The 19,617-nt window shown below is 39.8% G+C and overlaps 2 long non-coding RNA genes and 3 other non-coding genes across 6 annotated transcripts in view; 4 read left to right on the forward strand and 1 right to left on the reverse strand.

Moving 5' to 3' along the window:
• Window positions 1-6,140, forward strand: part of LOC118944409 — a 6,292-nt gene extending 152 nt beyond the window's left edge. The window contains exons 1-2 of the long non-coding RNA XR_005039672.1: window positions 1-1,234; window positions 4,396-6,140. The exon at window positions 1-1,234 is cut by the window's left edge and continues 152 nt beyond it. This is a non-coding gene — a long non-coding RNA (uncharacterized LOC118944409). The remainder of the gene's footprint in view (window positions 1,235-4,395) is intronic.
• LOC110506588 overlaps window positions 1-9,256 on the reverse strand; it is a 16,338-nt gene extending 7,082 nt beyond the window's left edge. Inside the window, exons 1-4 of one of the 2 annotated variants that reach the window (XR_002471003.2) lie at window positions 8,804-9,248; window positions 6,767-6,992; window positions 4,727-4,815; window positions 3,034-3,374 (exon numbers count right to left, since the gene is read on the reverse strand). This is a non-coding gene — a long non-coding RNA (uncharacterized LOC110506588). Of the gene's footprint in view, window positions 1-3,033; window positions 3,375-4,726; window positions 6,993-8,803 lie in introns of both variants that reach the window. The other variant, XR_002471002.2, reaches the window with a different exon arrangement.
• Window positions 9,257-15,257: 6,001 nt separating this feature from the next.
• trnar-acg lies at window positions 15,258-15,330 on the forward strand. Its single transcript has one exon. It is a non-coding gene; the product is annotated as a tRNA-Arg (tRNA).
• A 1,536-nt stretch (window positions 15,331-16,866) lies between these two features.
• On the forward strand, window positions 16,867-16,939 carry trnar-acg. Its single transcript has one exon. It is a non-coding gene; the product is annotated as a tRNA-Arg (tRNA).
• Window positions 16,940-17,427: 488 nt separating this feature from the next.
• On the forward strand, window positions 17,428-17,500 carry trnar-acg. The gene has a single exon. It is a non-coding gene; the product is annotated as a tRNA-Arg (tRNA).
• The last annotated feature ends 2,117 nt before the right edge of the window (window positions 17,501-19,617 follow it).

Genomic DNA, 19,617 nt, shown 5'->3' on the forward strand with positions numbered 1-19,617 from the left:
GGTGGAGGCCTTGAGAATATGTAAATCAGGTATGAGGAGGCCCCTCCCCCCTATGGAGAGACTGCTAGTCTAATTAAAGGTTGCTTGGGCATTAAAGGCACAGTTGTCCTTTGTTGTATTAAAGGCATAGTGGATTTCCTTCATCATAATAAAGGCACATTTTTTTATTTGTTATGTTAAAGCTACAGTAATCTTTGATTGTACTAAAATACATCGTGGTTAATCATTTATCATCCCATGTAATGTACATGATGATGAATACATGCACGTATGGGTAGGCTAGGCTACTGTAGATCTTTCATCCAATGCACGTAAGATGTATAATCACTCAACAAGCATTGTGATCTTATTCTTGTGTGTACAAACAATTAAGCATACATTTTTTGGGGATACGAATTAATGTTGCTCCAAATGAATGCTATTTCCCTACATGATTTAGTGGGGTATTATCCCTAAATCAAAATATCATAGAAACATAATATACCATATGATGTCAGGTGGAACGTGTCTATAGGCCTATTTTTTTGTTGTTGTAATTAAATGAAATCATAATTTAACAATTGACATTATATTTACCATATAGGAGGCATTAGGCTGTTTGTATTATAAATCACTCTCTCTTTGTATCTGGTGTGGTTTTGTTTGGCTGCTATAAAGGTTTCATAAAAAGATACCCTACTGTAAGGGATGATCTACACTGGCTTTTACATTTCATTAGTTACAGTAAAGGGACTTCAGGATTTAGGGGATATTCGGTTAAACTGGATATTTTTACATTTGGCAAAAATTAATCCCACATTTTCCACTTTGCTGTCGCGTGTCTCGTGCAGCTAAACCCTACGCGCATACAAGCCTGCAGCCCGCGCCTCTAATGTGCTGCTGTTCCTTTAAAGAGGGCTCTGCATTCTCTCCTCGTTTCTATGCAATTATGTTAATATACAGAGCTTGTCTGGTGCTCTTCATTAACGGCTGCAGTTGCATCATTGTTTCCTTCATTTGTTATCTCTGTAAAGCCAATGATTCAGTAACAGGCTATATTTTGGTGTTTTCTTCCTTACAAATATGTGGTCTTTAATAGTGATGGATTAAGTAGGCCGTATGTAAAGTATTTTTTATAAATATTAGCGTTTATTTGTGGTTTTCTATTGCAAATGATCCTATCTCAAGGTCGTGCTTTGCATCCGGTTTGTGTTGGACATCGGTTTCTAAATAGGCAGACAAGGTCCTACCTTCAGTGAGTATGCGAATCATTTCTTGTTCAAAAGAATATGATTATTTATTTTCGATATCAAATATTTTCAGTACATTGTCAGATTACATACATGTAATATTGCCTTGCAGTCTCTGTAATATTAGACTTTGTGAAATTCAGTTTAACGTTATATCAACCACGTAACCTACATTAGGTAGCCTACCTTTTTTCCCATTTATCATGCCATATTCATATTCCTAGCTTGTTAACATAATTGTCCAGCTAATTGTCTCAACGTGTAATTTCTAAGTTGCATAGCAACAGCAGTCTGTGCAATGAAAGCAATGACCCGCTCTGATCACTATAATCATTTCATCCTGTACTGTGACCAAGATACATATTTTCAGTTCAAGGTGAGGTGCCTATGGAAACATCTATAGTGTATAGAAATATATTGTATAGAAATACATTTGCCCTGTTATATTGACTGATAATTTAAAGCTTTGAAAAATCATACTCCAATTATACTCTTCACCATAACCCAGATGATAATATAAACAGAACATGTTGTACAGTACACCATCCAACATGACTGGTAGGCCTGGCCTACTGTACTGTAAATCGTGTTTCCCTCTCTATGATAAACACACAGATACAACCATAGTTGTTGTTGTCTTTCTTATTTTGTGAATATGCACATTTTTCATGACAGATGTAAATAAATAAAAAAAAGTGCTGATAATAAGAATATATAAACTGTAGTTCATCTCTGTTATACATAAAGACAACATCTGAAATGACTGAAACTAATTAGGGCTAAACCCCCTGTGCACATTTGTCCTTTTTTTAATTGTTTATAGCTTAACATCAAGTAGCCAAAGTAACCAAGAGTGGAAGTAAACAATGAGGTGCAATGATGGAAAATTAAAAGGTCTATCACTTTGTATTTTGTAATTCCATGTGCAACGTAAGCAATAGCCAGATCTTTGAAATGACAGAATATACAGGAACAATTGTAGCTCGAAGACATCTGGTAAGGTGCATATGAATGTGCATATTATGGACAATAGTCGTGAAACATAGAAGATGTACATAGGTAGGAGAGACAATATAGTATGAGGTATGAATGCATACACAATAGACGTATGGCGAGTGAGACAGAAGTTGTAAGCTAAGTATGAGAAAACAGTGGGTTTAGATGTGAGACACATATGTAAGATGTGTGTATGAGACAAACAACGGTTTGAGATGTGAGGGTTGATCGTAGGTTTGAGACTGATTGAAGGTGTAATGACCAACGAGTGAGCTAGCTCTACTCTGTGGCTGAAGGCCACAAGGGCATCATCATCATCTGACATGACCAGATTTATGTAACCTGAGAGTGCAAGGATTGTGTGTGTGTGTGTGTGTGTGTGTGTGTGTGTGTGTGTGTGTGTGTGTGTGCGTGCGTGTGTGTGAGAGAAAGATATATGTTCAAAATTAGGATTATTTAAGAGAGAAATATTTATTCATATGGAAATACGTGTATTTAATGTGGTGTCTTATAAAAATATATAGAACTGCTTGTCTGTTGCAAAGTGCACATTACAATCAAAAACTCAAACAAGGCTATAGTCAGTTCGTTAATGCAATGCCTCGTTAACATCTAAACAGTAATGGATGGGGCTGCTTTTTCTCTAGCCTACAAGCGTTAATTGATCTAATATCTCCTAAACACTGCCACACTCGTTAGCCAGTTCAGACTGGAGAGGGCAAGATGAGAGGGCTGACAGAGGCTAGCCTACTGATGAGGGGAGTGATGGAGAAAAGCCCGATAGAACCGATGGTGCTGCCAGCCCTACCTCATGCCAACACAGCCATTTTAGGAGCAGCAGCAAGACTCTCCATCAAGATGGCTTCCGTAGCTCAGCCCCAGTCAGTCACACAGTCCTCTGGCTGCCTGCGAGAGGGGCCGCTCTAACTGGCAGCTCCTTTGTCCCCGTTGGCACAGGGTGGAGGCATCTCGTCCGTCCTTTTCTCCGGGGGCACAGATGGCACCAAAGGCTTCCGGTGATGGAGATTTAAGGGAAGAGGGACAAGGGGGTTGGCCTTTTTCTTCCCCTCCTGCTTTCTCCTTTTTTTGTGACAACTGTGCCACTTTCCCCTCGCTCAATCCAGACCTGGTGTGAATGGCTGGCAGTCACTGTGGAGGAAATAAAGCACAAAACAGACCCCCTTTTATCACTGCCATGGCAACTACCACATAATCTGTCTTTAGGGAAATAAAAGGACAGAATAACTGTAATTCCTTTGTATCTGACAGTCACATCACTACAAGGTACTAGACTCTGGGTGAAGCTTTTGATAGTAATCTTAATAGAGTGCAGTCTGGTTATTTGACTCAAGCAATGGTGTACAGTAGACTGTATGGTATGTATTGTACTGGCTTTGTGCTACCCATAGTGGCTGCAATGTTGCTTTAGTGTGTATGTGAGCCTGCTGTCGTTTCAGACCGTGGGAGGGGGTCAGTGTATTAGAGACAATAGAGAACGAGCCGCTCTCAACATCGTTAATTAATTAAAGGGTTTGCCAGCTCGTCAGAGAGTGGTTAGATGCCGGGGAGAAAAAAGATTACCCGCCAGCCACCCTAGATCTTGCCAGCAAAAAATGCTTTGTTGTGGTGCGTTGTCCTGTTTAGCAGATGGTCTAATGCAAAGAGCGCACTTGTTCATCAGTAGTTATTTATTTCACAAAAAAAGATTCATGATTAAATTGTTGTAAAAGAGACTCATAATACTAATTTCTATTTTAGCGTTCTAATCTATGCCTTCATGAATAAGAGGAAATATAGTCTCAGGCTGTAAGATCTACTCAGAATAGCAATCTGCTTGCTACTGTGTCAAGTCAAATGAATTTAGAGTCCATAAAGGAGGTTATTCTATGATTAGCCTATAAAAGCAGAGAATGAGAGAGGGAGTGGGAGATGGAGACTATAGTTCCTCCATCTTCAGGGAGAATGCATTTTTGAAGATCAGTGAGAAACGTGGGTGGGTGGGTGGTGGGTGGGTGGCGGGTCGGAAAACAAAACCCACATGAGATGAAACAGGCAGACAGCCTCTTTGTAAACAGAATGGATTCAGAGGAAAGAAGTGGCTGAAGCAGATGCTGAAGTTTCAGCGTTTTTCCTCCTTTACTCCTCCTCTGCTCTTTCCTCCTTTCTGTAGTACAAAGCTGAAGGCAGCAGCGTCAGAACCTGACGACTACAGGGAGCCAGCTCAGATCTGGGTCATGCTGCCACCAGCACAAACCAGGAACATACTGGAGCTTTTACACATCTTCATCTCCACCAAGGCTCCCATGGAGGCATAGAGAAACCTGAAGCCAAGAGGCACGGAGCTGCATCCTAGCACCTGTCATTCACACCCGATTGGTTCATGTTCATGTTCTGTTTTCAACCTCTCTCTCATATTCTCTCCTCTCATCATGCCTCTCTATATCTGCCATTAGCTGTTACTCTACCATATAATATGCACATGTACTGTATACCTTACTTACCATATAGTAGACAGCGTGTGCTGTTCACACTGCAGAGTTTCTGTGTGTATCTCAGGCAGCCACTGCAGTGACAAGGGCACTGGATCAACCTTTGACAATAACAAAGACATTTCCAAATACAATACAATGCAATAGTGAAAAAAAAACTACACATATCCATTAAAACAATACGCTTGAATTCTCATCACTAACATTCAGCGACAATTAATTTGATCATTGTCGGGTTATAGAATAGTCATGCCAAGGGTTCTTCTACAACATTCAAAGGACATGTTTATTTGGATTAGGCCTAGAGAAGAATAGAGTGGTGAGATAGATGTGCTTGATTTAGATAATGTCTCCATTCTTCTTTTTTGGGAATCGTTTGGACCAGAGCCTGCATTACAGTTATTGATGAGGAGATTCAGATAGGCAGGCTGGAGGACACAAGGCTTTTGTTTTGAGTAGAGTAGAGGTGCAATCAGCATGCAGTTAGTGAAGAAAGGTGAAGCTACAATAAATAAGTATAGATGGATATTTTAAACATATATTGAGATTGATTAGAATATGAAGTGTTCAAATCAAGTGAGTTGATAGTAGTTGTTCATTTCCATCATCAACAACTAGCCTACTCTCAGTATTAAAATACCTGAGTAGGAATTTAGATATCGGCCAACACTTGGGTAATGTAAAGCTCACAATAGACATCAATAGGATGCGGTTTTGGTTAAGGACGAGATTATCAGAATAGCGACTGGTGGGCCCTACGTCACTGGGTTGACCAGTGGAAATTCTAAATTGTCTGGTGACACACTTGAATGGAGAGATCTGTCCGGTCGTGGGAAAAGCTCGCTTGGACGTTTCACAAATCCAGCGTATAGCCTCCTCCTACTGAATCAAACCAATTAGCCAGGAGCGCGCTCCAGCCATTGAGAGCCACTGTAGGCTCTGAGAGGAGTTGTTGGTTGAATGAAAATGCATCCCCGGATTTGGTTCTCCAAGAGAAGCTATAGAAGTTGCCTTTTGAGGGACGGCTATAGCACCGTGAAGGGCCAGGCAGAAAGTCCAAATTGAGACACTTGAATCATTTGGGCGATTAGGTGTGCACACAATGCGTAAAAGTATTGTGTGACTCACATGGGAGGTATAATGCATTTAAAATCTACAAAAACCATGAATATCTTAAGTGTTCTTCCTTTCTAGGTAACACAACTCAATGTGAGAACACAACTACATGTTTTTATTCCTGAAATGATGCGTTTATGTAATGACATGGATCTCTTGACTTAATATCGATTGAAAGATATCATTAGCCTACGCTTATTCAGAATATCAGTGGAAGGGGTAGGCAAAGCCTACATAGCTCATCTTAATCAGGACAGCCTTTTTCATAGGTGTTGGACTACAGTAGGCCTAAATACGTCACAAGGGCTAATAGCGGCCATTTTCTGGAAAATTGAAACCTTTCCACCTTTTTAAGAATGATATCAATATGAGCTACAAATCTTAATCCATTTCATTAAACCTTAATTCAATATGTGTTTGCGTGTATGTAAACCTGATTTATGCAGTGAGAACTATAAGGAATACAGCCTCAACTGTGGATACTTTGATGCAACAAAACCTTTATTAATATTCAGGCCTGAATACCAGTTGTTACAGTTCACTCATATGACTGGATAAAGTTATGTATTCCTCTGAACGGAATAAAGTCTTTTTCTGAAGTATTTTTCGTTTTAGAAGATGTTTTAGGCAAAAATACTCCAGATGCTTTGCGTGATGGAATAAATAAATATATAAAGAGTATTCTTGCTCCAAGCATACTAAACAAAAGTGGGACAAATATACACTTCAATTCACAGCATGATTGTAGAAAATGTTGTCTTTTCATTTAAAGGCATGCTATAAAGATGGTCCTACTTATATTTTGAGAATATCTTCTCTAAATTAAGTAAGAAAACGTATTAAAAATAATTTCGGGTTGTAGCAGGTTTTGAGGAATTCAGAAATGTTTCAACAGATGTTTATAATAAGTGATTAGGGAAAATTGTTATAACTTACCGGAAAAGCACTGAGGTATTGGCCTGTAATTGCATATCAATTATGTTATTTTGTGTCTTTACTCCCAGACACCATTTATTCCTGTCCGAGTCGCAGGTTTGGAGGACATTCCTACTTTCGGTTAGCTAGCTTTATGACGGCCGAGTAACACTCATACAGCTAGATAACCAAAGATAGCAACCGACTCCTTCTCGTACATACTGCCAGAGTATCGTATGGGTTCCACCTAACATGAAAAATAAACATTTTATTAATGCAATAATTAGCCTAATAATGACACTGCTACCACCAATTGGTATCCATAAATGTGCCCCCTTCCCCCAAAAAATATAATAATAATAAATAGGCCTACATCAATAGAAATATATCCGATTATTAGTTGATGTGCAGGCCATGGGGTCGATGAATAAGACCCTGGGAAAGGTTTTAATCTGTCTCCATCTCTAACTACTCTCACTGATATAGACCCATGCATGGTGACATCACAAGCATGTAGGCCTATAGGCCTACAAGCCTGGCCTGGACGTGCAACCAGCTTCCCGCCTTTTGTGAAAGATCCTTAAATTCTGCATAACTTAAATCATCGCGATATTAAATCCCGAGTCACTTTAGAGTAAATCGATCAATAGACTCTCAACCAGCGGAGGACTTGGCTAACGTTGAAATGTTCCATTTATAGGCCTATAGTTCTGCTCCCATACACCGTCACCGTCTTCACCACTTAGGATTCCACTCCCACTACATATCTTATGACAATAATGAGGATCAATTCATGTAAAAACATATCACAGGCGATTTAATTGCATCGATTGGCATCGTATTTGCACGCAGTAGGTACGCTATTATAGGCCTAGCGACTTTTCCAGAAAAATAGCCTGTGTCTATTATGGTAAGGACTGCATGGCACTATACGTCACCTATGATCATTATAATGAAATTATATGATGATTATTATTATTATTATTAATGTCATATTATTATTGGAATCTTTAGTCTATAGGCTATTTATATATCTGGATATCATTTAGTTTCTTACCCCTCCTGGAAAAATGTATCTATTTCAAAAGATCATAGAGGATACCCACACTAACACACAATTGGGCTATTCATTCACTAATTCATTCATTTCTCACAAGGGAGTGTAAAAAAACACAAGCTAAATCATGTCATCAAGTAGAACGCGTGTAGGCCTTTAGACCATCATTATTTTACCGGGTTTAGTATTGTAGCTAGTCTATCTATAATGAGCCTTCTGCACATGTTTTAATAAAGACTAATCTTGTGATGAACCCACGTTTCCCTTTATCAGTGCGTCTTACGTCATAGCTTTTAATTGAAAAAGTCACGAATAATAGTGATCTTGTAAGCAATTTCCAAATAATTTCGATTTAACACATCAATAATTTAACACAACGCAATGTTGTTTGTTATTAATATAATGCAACAATTAAAATATTTACAGAAATTGACACAACTTTATTGCTATGTTACAGAATAGCCTAAATAATTGCATATTTTATGTACATGTCTTTGTATGTGGGTGACATTACACATCCTAATGTATGGATGAGGATATTCCTACAAAGCAGTTAGGTCACCGGGCTATAGGCTACATTTGAAACTGCCCAATTCCATCACACCGACTATCTTACCAAATTAATGTAGAAAATAATATAACCAATATACCATATAAATAAAACCCCTAGCAGTATCTACATGACCAAAAGGACTGCGTTTATTTCACAAATAGGCTTATACATGTCATAGAGGCTATACATGGCGATGTAGATCTATCCGCGCTTTCGACTATATAAGCCTAGGCTACAGTTGATCAGATCAGACACAGGTTAATTTGTCCCATAATTAGCCAGCTTTACTAGATCAATTCAGACTCTTTAACACTGTATATAAATATATAAATGATGGTCAGAATTGATGGCTGCGATATGGTAAACAAAGATGAGTGTCTGCAGCTAGCGGTAGGCTATATAGCCTGAATAAACTCACATCGACGTCTATTGAATAAGGAATCCTTACTTTTCAATGCGAGGAAATTTTTCCTGGTTCTTTTGCCATCCAATGGAGGGCGGCGCACCCGCGTGGAAGGCAGCAGTAAGGGTTCCGGTATAGGATGAGAAGCATATGGCTAGCCTATAGAATAGGTTTTTACCGAGGAAATGAAATCAGATGATTTACCTATGAAGTGAGGACAGTACAGAAAACGATAAACGCTTCTTTATCCAAAATCCGCCTTCGAAGCAGGTGGAGGCAGCCAGTTTCTAAAAGGCGCTGTCGATGCTCAAACCGATCCATGTCGAATTGGTGGTTTATTTCCGAGGTTGTGAGATCCCTTAACCGTTATTTCACTTGTCTCTCGTGGATGGCATACGAGATGGTATCTCTCGACGGATTATATATCAAAGCGCGGTCCTCCCGTGGCCCGTTAGTTTATCCATTGTGGCTCTCCTCCGTGCCTCCGTTGCTCTCACTACCCTGAGAGCATAGAGTTTTTTCTCTAAATGCTTCTTCCTCTGACAGTTCTCTCCTGCAGTGACGTCACTTCAGCAGCAAACGGCCGAGTGACCAATCACAGACAGGCTACACAGTGGGAAAGAGACACTCTAGACCTGACACATGGGCACCCACAGACAGGCCGTGATAGATGAAATCATCAGAGAACCCTATTGGCTGTACTGTGTGTGTGTGTGTGTGTGTGTGTGTGTGTGTGTGTGTGTCAGGTACAACAGTGAGCATACACGTGTGAGTTAATCATGCTTTGCGCGTATGCCATTTTATGAGAGCGCTTTTTCTATCCATGTTTAGGCTATAGACTACTTGAGATAATATTACCGCCTGTTTATTACACTATATAAGTAAAAGATCGAAAGATTACCCCAAACTTGGTTTCTTAGGGCAATGGGTAGGCTACAATTTGATTGCACGGGTTTTATGCACGTTTGGTGACTTTTACGCAGGTTTATACCTGTGTGTGTGTGTGTATTTGTGTTTATTAGATGTACCACCCCCCCCCCCCCCCCCCCCCCCCCCCCACAGCACATTAACTCTGTATGAATGTTATTGGATGAGGACATACTGAGCTAGGCCTGGTATTGCCCAATCCACCTTCGGGTGTTGGTGTGGCAGATTTAAATTAAGCTAATTCGGATGAAATAGGGTGCTAGAATAGCCCTATCATCGAAGGAGAGAGAGGGAATCTATTGAAACTGGATTTTGCCTTGTAGTTCTGTGCTTTGATACTATACGTGCTCAGTGTAAGATCTGCTCTGTGGTAGATGTGCTCAGTAAAGATGCTGTGTAGCTATTCATAATAAATTAACTATACATCTGTTAATGTCATTTCTATGTCTTTATGATATTTATTAGGCTATATTATCCTAGTTTTTTAGCATGACATTTTTTTTCTCCAACCGTTTTGGCAAACTGTCCAGGTGGGCTATGGGTTAGTGCGTGCTATGTGATGAGACGTAATCAATGCAGCTTGCTATATCTTCATTTATCAGCTGAGCTATTTAAGCCTGCGGTCTACACTTTTAGCATGAGCATTTTCTTCTCGCTAATCCCCCTTTTTACCTTCAATGCTTGGCACGCTCCATGTTTCATGTTTGAAAGCAGATATTCTACACCACAACGTTCCGGTCCAGCAGTGTATGTAGCCAATAGGCAATGAGAATAGATCCAGTCCAGCAGTGTATGTAGCCAATAGGCAATGAGAATAGAGAAAATACAAATACTTTATGGAGGGTTAACGATTTTTATGGTTCATAGAATGTCGTGATCTAATTTCTCTAAACTATCAAACCGATTGAAGTTTCAATTAAGTTTGCAATATCACAGCCAACAAATCAATCTTAAAAAACCTATGTGGACTATGTTTTGTGGGTATTCAATTTTCCCCAAGCTTGGAAGACGAAATTCTTGAACTTATCTCTGATCTCCTCTCTCCGTTCGGCCCCAGTCGGACAGGGAAGTAGAGAAAATAATATGCAGAGATACTGTAAAAAGTGTACTTTTTTCATTTACCATTTATGTACCGTTTATGTACAAATTATGTACAATTTATGCACCATTTAGGTACCCTTTATGTACCATAGGTACCATTTTGGATGGTGGTCCAAACAAAGGTAATGCATGATAATAAATATCGAGCTCCCAGTGATGGAGCACCTTGTAATAAAACTGATCTTAATATGTTTTGAATAGAAATACATGTATTTGCGAGACAACGGCAAAAAGGCATTAACAGACCATACGTTATTTTTTAAAGGCTTTTTGGAGTAGGTATAACAACTGGACAGGCTTGACTGTGCATCTCGTCTAATGCAACAACAACAACAACATTGGTACTGAAGGCATTCTAGTTTTTATTTTAGGTAAAACCATATGGTTATACTTGTGTGAGGCAGATTGTCTTTACTTGGCTATTTACTCAATTAGATCACACACACACGAACGCACGCACGCACAGACGCACGCACACACACGATATATCTTCCTATATTATTTCTTATTTCTCGTGTTTTTATCATTTTACATTTTTCCTTTTAGTTATATTTTTTTATATTGAATACTGCACTGTTGGGTAGGGCTTTCAAGTGAAGCATTTCACTGTACTTGTACATGTGAAAAATAAACTTTAAATACACACACACGCAATCTTTACCTCACACACAAATGGATTTTCGAATGGATAAAAATATTAATTAATCGATCATAGACTCATGTCATGGACTAATGTCACGAGGGACTTTGTGGGGTTGATGGCTCAGGCAGTGACAGAACACGTCGCGGAGATAGCGGGTCAGTTCTTGACCTCTAAACCCTGGGTTTTGTTATAACAAAGTGGTGCTTTCACTGAGTCCGGTCTCTCCTTGTAGAGAGGGTAATGAAAGGTTAGGTTAAGTGCTTGTGTCTCTATAGACAGACGGATTACTAGCTTGTTAACCAATTGTGCGAGCCATTGTCAGATAATGCATTGTAAAATCGTTTATCAAAATAAAATGCCTGCAGGGATGTTACCCAGGTCAGCCTAAAAATGATCTCTTTCCATAGCCTTTATTCACACATATTAACCTGCTGAATCTCCAGATCAAATTGTTGAAATATATCCCAAATAGCAGTTTTTTGCAATCCGTAAATCGATTACATCGAATAATGCTGAAGTGCGTATAGACTTTTTAATCTTAATTTTATGTCACTGGCCCGTGGTTTGACCGTGATCTGAAAAGAGAGGATGGGCCTATAAGAAATTCATGAAGAGGTTTGAATAATGGTCCAACTGACTTGGGTTATACCGACATCTAGTGCTCGATTAATGTTTTTTCATTCCTCGTGTTATCATACTGTAAAGTCAATGGGATATGCTCTAGGCATAACCTCTATAACGTTTGTAATCGAAAATGCAATATGTAATCTTAATTGGGCAATTAAGAAAATTTCGTAAATGTTAGGTCTATTTCAATTTGTTTCAACATTGTAATATAGGATTGCTAATTGTTTGTGTCAGATGTTTTGTAATATATCAGAAATTATGGTATTAAATCACCAAAGTTATAGTCGAGACACAAACATCCTACTCTACAATAGATAGTTTATATTTTATATTTCTCCCCCAATGCATATTCTCATCTTCTAAACAAGTTTACAAACTACAATCAATGTTCTATAAGATATTTTTTCTAATATGCGAATATAATACACACTAAACCTAGCAATTAGATTCACTGCACAAAGAGTCCTTGTTTTGTTTGAAGAAGTCAAATGCAATCTTTTCCATGTTTGGTGCCGACAAGACTTTAAAATTATTTGTATAGTCCTAAATTTGCTTTGTTATTGCAGTTGGTTAGCAAATTAATGAAAGTGTTCAATATGTAACTTTAGAACTAAAGTTGTGTTCTAACAAATGGCAGTGCACAGTTTCAGAGATCAAGAATTATAGATTTTTAACATGAAATGATAATAACATGTTTCATGTGTTTTAATTTGTTTGCATTATTACATGCCTCCTTATAATAAACAATAACATGTTGACATATCATTGAGACACGCCATTTCGATGCATGTGTGTGAGTCAGTTGTTATACGTTGGTAAATTAGGCCAATAACAAGGTAACCTGGCAACATGTGCGTGCGTGCGTGCGTGTGTGTGCGTCTGTGTGCGTGCGTCTGTTTGCGTGCGTGTGTGTGTGTGAGAGATATTTCTTTACAATTTCGTTGCGATTTTCCAGTAAGTTGACGCGCGCCACAAATGTCCGAAATAAGGTGTCTTCGACTGGTGTCTTGGATGGGTGTCAAACACATAGCCTAAGCAAGGGATGGGCAACTGGCCGCCTGCGGGCAGATCCCCATTTGAGGAGTATGTTCTTTAAAATTAGTATTGATTAGGCCTATATGACACAGTATTTGACCGATCAAGCTTATTTTCCATAAGTAGAGTTCAAAATGCATACACCATTATTATGTGTCAAACTGTTATTAGTTGAGCCTCCGTATGGAATAATGTTGGGAGGAGGCTATGGGCCATTCATTACACATCTGAAATGACTGCAGTGGGTGGGTTTATGATGGAATAATAAATTCACCTAAATTCAAAACGGAAACGTTCACCATTTACTTACCCCCCTCGAGTCCTTTAGTTCAGAAAGGACTCGGCATCAAGGGCAGGGAAAGAAAGGCTACAAACTTTTCCGTTTTGAATTTAGATGAAGTCGCTCCTTCCTCCTGGAAGGATATGAGTAAAAAGGTTCCAGTCATTTGGCGCCATCTAGTGTATGAATCCATAAAGTCAAACAATTCAAATGGTGGGCTATTTGACACTAACAGTCAACAATGAATAAACAAACACACTTCGATTAAACAAATGGGGGTGAAAAACAATTTATCAACAAATGGTTTCTACAAACGTATGTTCCATAATATGCATACAACATTTGATGACCATCATCAAATTAGGAAAAGGGCAGCACAGGCTGTATTGCAAATGTTCGTAAATGCTTGCAAAACATATCTGCTTTCCAGACCTGAACTTTTAGTTGGGTCTTTTGTCCATTTATTAGCAGCAAATATTAAAATAACAAGAATTAGATACTGGCAGATGTAATTACCACCTGCCATATCATAGTTCCAAAGGGTTAACATTGAGCAAGAATAGTATGCTCTCCTTACCTATGCATCCCTAATTACTGGTCACCTGTGTGTCTATATAGGCCTACATGTGACCATGACCCGTGACCCAACATAGTGCCCTCTACTGTAGGACTAGCCTAGAAATTAATTGGAATATACAAAGACAGACAAACCATAGACAGCACAACACAACAACTATATAAGTAGGTCAACATGGCTCCTATAGCAGACATGGTTAACAAATCCATGTCCTTTTGTCGCTTCGTCTGAATTACAACACTTTCCACACTGCAACTCTCAGAGAACTGCTTGGCTACATGCAACAATGTGGGGCGAGCACCATTGTCTTATATCAGATTGCACAACGGCTGTCTGCACTGATCAGTTTTCATATCAAATTATTTTCTTACAGATATTTCAAAGTAGTGTGATGGATATTATTAAAACTCAGATCTACTGAAAAGCTTAGAATCCACCTATTCACTCAGAACCTAGCAGAGGGCCATGGAGATGACCTGTCTGTCAACCTGTAATTACAGCTCAGCTAACAGGAAGAGGTGCTCTTTAGGCTTGTCTGGAGAATGCTAAAAGACAGCATGTCAGTCGGTAAGCCTACAAGACAACAATATGTATTTTGCAGGTGCACAAATGTGTAAAAACCTAGTTTATGAAGCTTAGTTTAATCTACACAAAGTGTACACAACATTAGGAAACATTGCTCTTTCCTTGAAATAGACTGACCAGGTGAATCCATTTTACATTTACATTTTAGTAATTTAGCAGACACTCTTATCCAGAGTGACTTACAATTAGTGCATTCATCTTAAAATAGCTACTGTAGGTGAGACAACAACACATCACAATAGTATCAAGTACATTTTCCCAGTGCTAGTCAGTGCTAGTGGGAAAACCTATGATTCCTTATTGATGTCACTTGTAAAGTCCACTTCAATCAGTGTAGATGAAGGGGAAGAGACAGGTTAAATAATTATTTTTTAAGGCTTGAGACATGGATTGTGTATGTGTGCCATTCAGAGGGTGAAGTGTCTTTGAACAGGTATGGCACAGTAGTAGGTGCCAGGCACACCGGTTTGTGTGTGAAGAACTTCAACACTGCTTGGAATTTCACGCTCAACAGTTTCCCATGTGTATCAAGAATGGTCCACCACCCAAAGGACAAAAAATGCATCTAGGAACATCTTTGAAGTCCCCGAATATTAACAGCAGGGTGAGACCCAATCATATAGTTGTCCGCCTCCGAAGAAATTACGCATAAGCCATGTCATTGCACGACATTACCAGAAATCAACCAATGATAAAGAAGCAATGGCGGGCTAAAATCGGAAGCGGGCTTGTGGCGCAATGGATAACGCGTCTGACTACGGATCAGAAGATTCTAGGTTCGACTCCTGGCAAGCTCGTTCGCTTCCTTTTTTTTTGCACCATCCATCCAAATCACAGAACGAGATTCAGTGCATTCAAATAAAAAGTATCTGCAGAAAATATCCATTGTTATTGCCAGAGGCATATGTTAGGCTAAGTAACGTTAGCTAAATTAGCTCTTTGTTATCATTACGCAGGATATTCACAACATTTAACTACACAACACATATGCCCACCCCAAATGGAGGGCTCCATATTGCTCTGTATTTACATGATTGGTTGACAGTAGGTGGGGACGGGAGGTCCTGTTGAAATACAAACTCACCTTGACAAATTCTTCGTAACAGGTCTGCTCCATGAAGCACAAGAAGTAGGAATGCCCAGACTTCTTTTTATTTAACCTTTATTTAGTTAACTAGGCAAGTCAGTTAAGAACAAATTCTTATTTATAATGATGGCCTACCAAAAGGCAAAAGGTCTCCTGCGGGGATGGGGGCTGCAATTCAAAATAAAATATAAATTATAGAACAAAACACACATCACGACAAGAGAGACAACACAACACTACATAAAGAGAGACCTAAGACAACAACATAGCAAGCCAGCAACCCATGACAACACAGCATGGTAGCAGCACAAAACATGGTACACACATTATTGGCCACAGACAAAAGCACAAAGGGCCAGAAGGTAGAGACAACAATACATCACACAAAGCAACCACAAATGTCAGTAAGAGTGTCAATGATTGAGTCTTTGAATGAAGAGATTGAGATAAAACTGTCGAGTTTGAGTGTTTGTTGCAGCTCGTTCCAGTCGAGACAAAAAAGACGAGCGACCCAGGGATGTGTGTGCTTTGGGGATCTTTAATTTAACAGAATGTGACAGGCAGAACGGGTGTGGATGGGGGCTGCAGTAAGTATCTCAGATTGGGGGAGTGAGGCCTAAGAGGCTTTTATAAACTCAACTCTAACATTAACCCTAACACCTAGTCATGTTAATGTTAGCCAGCTAGCTAACATTAACATCTAGCTAGAATTCGTAACATATCATGTTTTCCAAATTTGAAACATGTTGTACATTTAGCAAATTCATAATATATCATACAAATGTGTTATTGGACATGCACAAATTAATACATACCATACGAAATGTAACATATCATACTAAATGGAACATCTTCGGATTTAGGTACAGAATAATACGAAATGCTCTGAAACCAGGTTGTAAATCGAGCTCTGTCTGTACCACACAGCTTCCCAAATGTTGTAACAATGCTGAGGGCTCCATTAAGCTCCGCAATGAGATGATTGGTTGACGGTAGGTGGGGGCGGTACGTCCTGTAAAAATACAAACTCCCTTCCTTCACAACAGCTCTGCTGTGCTCCACGAAGATTGAATTCCCTGATTTCTGCAGAAACTGCATCACAGTAAACACTGTATGGCTATTGTAGACGCTGGATTGACCATGCTGCTAGCTTTATGCTAACCAATCACATACAATTTCACTACAAATCGTTTACCTGGAATTGACCAATTAAAAAATCGCTGGTATGCCTATTTGTGTCATCAGCGGGCTTGTGGCGCAATGGATAACGCGTCTGACTACGGATCAGAAGATTCTAGGTTCGACTCCTGGCAAGCTCGTTAATTTTATTTTTGCACCACCACGGAAACTATGCCAAGAGAGGCATATGTAATGCTAAGTAGCGTTAGCTAGCTACAGTAGCTAACGTTAGCATTATTCGAGAGTCTTTGTAATCATCACGCAGGCAACTCAGTTGCCAACCCAAAATCGGGGCCCGGGCTGCTGTACTGAGTGAGATTAAACGTTCAGAACATTGCCCATATTTCAGTAGGAGGGGGTTGAAATGTTATGGGGGTGCCCGGTTATCAGCACATACCCTAATTTAACCGTAAACATTTAACCTAACTCCTGAACTTAATTCTATAACCTTAATCCTAACCCCTAAGCTAGCTAACGTTAGCCAGCTAGCTAACGTTATCCACCTAGCTAGAATTTGTAACATATCATACGTTTTGCATATGCATATCATACGCGTTGCATATGTACAGTAATTGACCAGTAATTGAAGAATTACAAAATAGCTATTTTGGCAGAACATGCCAGTACTGGGCTTGTGGCGCAATGGATAACGCGTCTGACTACGGATCAGAAGATTCTAGGTTCGACTCCTGGCATGCTCGTACATTTTTTGCCCCTTAAATTGATCCAGGATCGTGAGATCAGTATTATAAATCATTGTGTGCTATATTTGCCTCTGTAGCAGCAGAACTAATTTATAGACTGTGTGCGGTGGCATGTGATGTCAAATTCTCCTGTCCTATCTGGTGTACTGTGTGATCATTTACTAACATTTATTTATAGGGTGCACCCTCTATAACCACTGTTGTTATTATTTGACCCTGCTGGTCATCTATGAACATTTGAACGTCTTGGAATAATTTTATTTAACCTTTATTTAACTAGGTAAGTGAGTTTAGAACAAATTCATATTTTACAATGACGGCCTACCCCGGCCAAACCCTCCCCTAACCCGGACGACGCTGTGCCAATTGTGCGCCGCCCTATGGGAATGAGCTGGCCCGCTGGGCTAATTGTGCGCCGCCCTATGGGAATGAGCTGGCCTTAATGGCCATGTATTCTTTTTATAATCTACACAAGTCACAGCCATAAGAGAACTGACCAGATAGAGAGATGATTTAATTACTAGTTCCAGAATGTGGTGAAACCAGTCTAATTGGAATGAGTGGCAGTAGAGGCATAATCCTGATTTGACTTATGCAGGAAAATAAAAGGCATGTGATACATCAGAAAACATATAATCATTGTCAACCTAAGATAGTCATAACTATAAATACAGTTTATATACCAATTTTCTGTATAAATAGTCTCTAAAATACACTATATATACATAATTATTTGGACACCCCTTCAAATGTGTGGATTTGGCTATTTCAGCCTCACCCGTTTCTGACAGGTGTATAAAATCAAGCACAACGGCATGCAATCTCCATAGACAAACATTGACAGTAGAATGGCCTTACTGAAGAGCTCAGTGACTTTCAACGTGGCACCGTCATAGGATGCCACCTTTCCAACAAGTCAGGTCGTCAAATTTCTGCCTTGCTCGAGCTGACCTGGTCAACTGTAAGTGCTGTTATTGTGAAGTAGAAACGTCTAAGAGCAACAACAGCTCAGCCGCGAAGTGGGAGACCATACAAGCTCACAGAACGGGATGCCAAGTGCTGAAGCGCATTGTGTGTAAAAATCATCTGCCCTCTGTTGCAACTCTCACTGCCGAGCTCCAAACTGCCTCTGGAAGCAACACCAGCAAAATAACTGTTGTCGGGAGCTTCATGGGAAACATGGGAAACATGGGTTTCCATGGCCGAGCAGACGCACACAAGCCTAAGATCACCATGCGCAATGCCAAGCATCGGCTGGAGTGGTGTAAAGCTCTTCACCATCTGGCAGTCCGACAGACGACTCTGGATTTGGTGGATGCCAGGAGAACTCTACCTGCCCCAATGCATAGTGCCAGCTGAGAAGTTTGGTGGAGGAGAAATAATGGTCTGGGGCTGTTTTTCTTTTTTCGGGCTAGGCCCCTTAGTTCTAGTGAAAGGAAATCTTAACGCTACAGCATATAATGACATTCTAGACGATTCTGTGCATCCCACTTTGTGGCAACAGTTTGAGGAAGGCCCTTTCCTGTTTCAGCATGACAATGCCCCCGTGTACGAAGCAAGGTCCATACACAAATGGTTTGTCGAGATTGGTGTGGAAGAACTTGACTGGCCTGCACAATGCCCTGACCTCAACCCCATCGAACACCTTTGGGATGAATTGTAGCGCTGACTGTAAGCCAGGCCTAATCGTCCAACATCAGTGCTCAACCTCATTAATGTTCTTGTGCCTGAATGTAAGCAAGTCCCCTAGTGGAAAGCCTTCCCAGAAGAGGTGGAGGCTGTTATAGCAGCAAAGGGGGGAGCAACTCCGTACTAATGCCCATGGTTTTAGAATGAGATGTTCGGCGAGCAGGTGTCCACATACTTTTGGTCATGTAATGTGCTTCTACATCTGCATTGCTTGCTGTTTGGGGTTTTAGGCTGGGTTTCTGTACAGCACTTTGTGACATTGGCTGATGTAAAAAGGGCATTATAAATACATTTGATTGATTGATAATGTATATGTAAACAGACCATAAATGTCTACATTTTCATTTTATTTTAAAGCTGTGAGTGATATATGATACAATATACCTGTTGCATTTACAACTTGTCATCAATTGATTTCAGCCAGT

The sequence above is a fragment of the Oncorhynchus mykiss genome, chromosome 26 (assembly GCF_013265735.2).
Source record: "Oncorhynchus mykiss isolate Arlee chromosome 26, USDA_OmykA_1.1, whole genome shotgun sequence".
NCBI lineage: Eukaryota > Metazoa > Chordata > Actinopteri > Salmoniformes > Salmonidae > Oncorhynchus > Oncorhynchus mykiss.